Here is a 4,567-nt window from a genome sequence, read left to right as displayed (position 1 = left end):
GGGGCAGTGGGTGCGAGAGGTGCGACATAGGCCCCAGAGGGGGCAAGAAGTGCGGGGAGTACGGCAAAAGGCCCCAGAGGGGCGAGAAGCATGTGAAGTGCGGCAACGGCTCCACAGAGGGTGAGGAGCAGGACAACCCGAGAGACAGGCCTTGTGGGGCGAGGCCTGGGCATGGCAAGCCCGGAGGCACCGGTGTTGGGGTGCAGGTTGCTTAACTGGCCCAGGGGTGCCAGTGTCGGGGTGCAGGTTGCTTAACCAGCCCAGGGGCACCGGTATCGGGGTGCAGGTTGCTTAACCGGCCCAGGGGCGCCAGTAGAGGGGTGCAGGTTGTCTAACCGGCCCAGGGGTTCCGGTAGAGGGGTGCCAGTGGCAAGATAGGCCCAGGAAGATTGGAGAGGGGCGCTGGGGAGCAACAAGCCCCAGGGGGCGACAGGTGGGTGACAAGCCCGGGGGTGCCAGAGAGGGGCACCAGGGCAGGACAAGCCCGAGGGGCATCGGAGAGGGCGCTGAAGGGCAAGGGACCCAAACAACGTCCAGAGAACAGCTGCGAGGCTTGGGGCGTGCTGAAGGGGAGGTAGGAGGCACGCATTGCCCTTAAGGCAGAGGTGCGCTGAGGCACCCCATACGGAGTAGGGGTAGTAACACTCACACCGTTCACCAGGGGATAAAGGCAGCCTCCCTTCTGAACTAGTTGTCATCAAAGAAGTGGCAGGCGAGAACCAGAGGGTGCTGAATCACCTTGAGTGACAGTAGGGGGCGCTAGGGAGTACACAGCCGCTCCTAGGCCCCACGCCCTCATATTTACTATTAGCTTTTTAATATTGCATTATCTGCTTAATGCATTTATCTTTCTGTTAACTGTTGTCTGTGTGTAAGCTATAGTAAATTTGCCATTATTTTACTCCTAACTCCGCCTCCTCGATCCCAAACCAAACAGCTGAGTGGCTAAATTGATATACTCACAGTGCCCAGCTGGCCTGTGACAAAATTGGCGTTATGAACAGAATCAAGGATGGTGAGTTCAGAGGGAAAAAATGGTGCAGAGGGGTGGACTCCGCTGATTATTTTGATGGAAGAGATTACAGGTATTAAGAATTTGGGATGGGATAAAGGGAGGTTGAGACCTGTCTGGAGCAATCCCACCACAGTACCCTGTCAGTGGGCTGCGATCACTGCTGTGCAGAAGAACAGACTTAAGAAGGAATGCCTGTCCTGGCTGCTGGCAACCTGCCTAAGACTGGGAGCAGAGGAAGCCACTCAGCTCCATCAAGAGAACCAATCCCTAAAAGACCAAGTAACCCAGTTTAAGAAAGAATTAAGGGAAGAAAAGGATTTTAACAGTGTGGCGTGCAAGACTGTGCAAGCTACACAGAGCCGTTTAAAGACTGTAGAACAGAGGAAAGAAAAAATTATGATCACATGCATGGCCGCTTCCCTCCAGAAGGGAGTGCAGTTAGCACAGGCTGTAGAGCCATCCTTCTACAAGTGTCTGTATAGAGATAAACCAAAAGTTAAGCTCTGGGAAGATCAAAAGGATAAGATTAATAAAGAGCCCAGTACTAAAGCACCCCCCCGTATGTTCCTACCCAGAGGGAAGAACCTAGCCAGACCTTCCCCGCCCCAAGGGAGAAACTCAGCCAAGTTTTTCCCATAGTAATAACTCATTCAAGGCTGCAAGGAGAGAATCCCCAAACAGACCTGAATTCCTTTACCCATGCGGAGATTAAAAATATTCAAAAGCCAGAAGAACCAGTAATAAACTGGCTAATTCAAATGTACGGTGAAGAAGCATTTGCAATTTCGGTGAATAGAGCCGAAGCCGCAAAAATGGTTCTGCACCCTAAACTCCAGTTAAAACAGTTTGCAGAAAGTGATAAAAATGTTACTTTGTTTTCTGCCCCTGCTCCAAGCCACTGCAGCTAGTTCAGGTAACATGGAAGAAAAAAACTTAACCCTTCCCCACAGGCATAGGCTAGGTCAGAGGAAGCTGTCCACTGCGCAGCAGTTTAGACTCACATGCCAGATGCAAAAATCATGACAGCACCGTTGTGGAGGAGGTTTTGCCAACAAGCACCCACAAAGTACACCTCAACCCTGTTGGCCTTAAAAACAAAGGCAGTGAATCACCTGGTAAGAAATGAGATCCAGCAGTTAGTGCAGCTTTTACCCATTTTGCAGAAGCCAAGGCTTACTAAGACGACAAAAACTGTCACGGCCATGGCAGTGGCCTCAGTGAAAGATAACCCCCCTGACCCCCCCGAATTGTTAAAAAAAAGCCGGAGAAAGCCAGCCCAAGACTGCAAGCAAAAATGTAAAAAGACTTGTTAAGTGCCTGTTTCAATAAAGTGCAAATCAATAGACTGCCCACCAATGTCTTGCAAGGGCTGTGAGCTATACACTGTACCAAGAAGGCAAGCCCAAAAGCGGAGCCTTCTGCACCACCAACAGTGTCACCGGAGAGATTCTCTGCCCTGAGAGCAAAACTGTCAGCATTTTTCCAGGCACATGCGGGGCTCCCAGCCGTGTAATCACGTGGCCTAGGAAGACTGGCCAGCCCAACCCCCAAAGACAGGGGCCACAATGGGGGCAGTAGCAAGCCAGAAACCAATATCTAAAGTTAATATTAGTCCCTTAATTCAAATACCTGTACAAATTCAATTAAGTAAAAGTGAAAAATCAATTAACATGCTACTAAACACTGGTACCTAGCTATGGGTTTTAAACTGTGCTAAATAACTGTGCTAACCCCTGCCTTGACTACCCTTTTGTCATCGCTTGATAAAAAAGTAATATGGCAAGTTTAGCAATGTGACTTGATAAGCCCACTTCCCCACACCCCAAAAAGCAACAGTATGTATTTATAGCAGTAAAAGCAATCACCAAAATAACATTTGCCCGAGCCTCTACTAAAGCCACTGCACAGGATACCTGTACAGTACTAAAAAACTTATTAACCATTTACCTACCTCCCATAGAGCTGCAAAGTAACAGCAGTTCACATTTTCGCAACCATCTTGTCTATGAGTGGGCCGCAAAACAGCATGTGCTGTGGACCTATCACATTCCCAATCACTCGCAATCTAATGGACTGGTAGAATGAGCCAACAATATCTTAAAGTGCAACCTGTGAATGGCCACTAGTTCGGCCCTCAAGAAAACCTGCACCTGGATTGCTCAATCAAGTAGGCCAACAATTGGCCCCGCACCGGAGGAAGCCCAATGTAGCAAACCTTTAGTCAAAGCGAGCCCTGCGAGCCAGTAGTGGAACAGCCAAAAGGTAGTTGAGAAAAACTCCAGGTGGGAGACCAAATAATAGTTAAGCATCTGCAAGAGGACAAATAAAAAAGGGTGCTAATAGCACGAAACTTACATAACTCATGGTGGGTGTCAAAGTCAAATCCATCTAATGGGAGCCAGACTCCATTTTTTCCTCATTCCTGCAGATTAAGTCCATCTGTGGGCACAGCCGTAGCAGCCTCAAGCCGCTCTGGAGTTATCATCCTGCTCCAGAGCAGCACTGCCCCCCTCATCCAGCAATAAAGGGGTAAAAATGCCATCATAATGAAAGTGTTAGTCATTTGCTGTTATTTAACTAACGTCAAACATTCACATGCTCCCACACCCCAAATCGCACCCACTGCCAAAGCCTCAAACTCACTGAAATACTAAGAGCGCCCAGCTGCAATCAAAAAAGTACAAAGCTGACCTCTCAGTTGTCGGTGATAAATTATAAACTGGCAAGAAGGAACCTGTCAATGTTACAGTAAGACAGGGAAGTTACTTAGTTTCCTCCCATATACCAAAATCAAGAAAAACAAGTGTAAAACAAGGGGAAATGATTGTAGTTTCTTCCAATAACCCTAGAGCTGTTATATTCTGCTTGGAGGTATCCTGCCCACCCCAGGTCCCAATGTAACCACTGCTGCAACCCCGCCTGCAACTCAAAGTTCTACAACCACCCAGAGCCCAAGGAGGCGACCAAAACCTCTGACACCACTTCCCTGAGAAACAATCGCTCCAGCGGTTCCCCTGCCTGATAATACTTTAACACAATGGTGTACAACTCACCAAATACACCAATCCTACAAGTACAGCTAAGTACTATAGTAATTTAAAAACAACTCTTATACTGGCACATATCCACAAGGGACCAGCAGGGGAGGTCACGCTTAGGGGCAACCAACACGGGTTCACTAGAGGCAGGTCCTGTCAGACCAACCTGGTGGCCTTCTATGATCAGATCACCAAATTATTAGATGCAGGGGTAGCAGTGGACATAGTCTTCCTGGACTTTCGGAAGACACTGTCTCTCACCCCGTTCTCATTAAGAAACTGGGGGACTGTGGTGTCAACACCCACACAGTCAATTGGGTCCCCAACTGGCTGGAGGGCTGCACCCAGACAGTGGTGGTGGATTGGTCATTTTCGGCCTGGAGGGATGTGGGCAGTGGGGTTCCGCAGGGCTCGGTCCTCGGGCCCTCACTGTTCAACAACTTCATCAGTGACTTGGACGAGGGGGTAAAAAGCACCCTGTTCAAATTTGCTGATGACACTAAGATGTGGGGGG

Source organism: Crocodylus porosus, unplaced genomic scaffold (genome assembly GCF_001723895.1).
Source record: "Crocodylus porosus isolate Cpor-Errol unplaced genomic scaffold, CroPor_comp1, whole genome shotgun sequence".
NCBI classification, from domain to species: domain Eukaryota; kingdom Metazoa; phylum Chordata; order Crocodylia; family Crocodylidae; genus Crocodylus; species Crocodylus porosus.
This window is presented reverse-complemented; position numbering follows the sequence as displayed.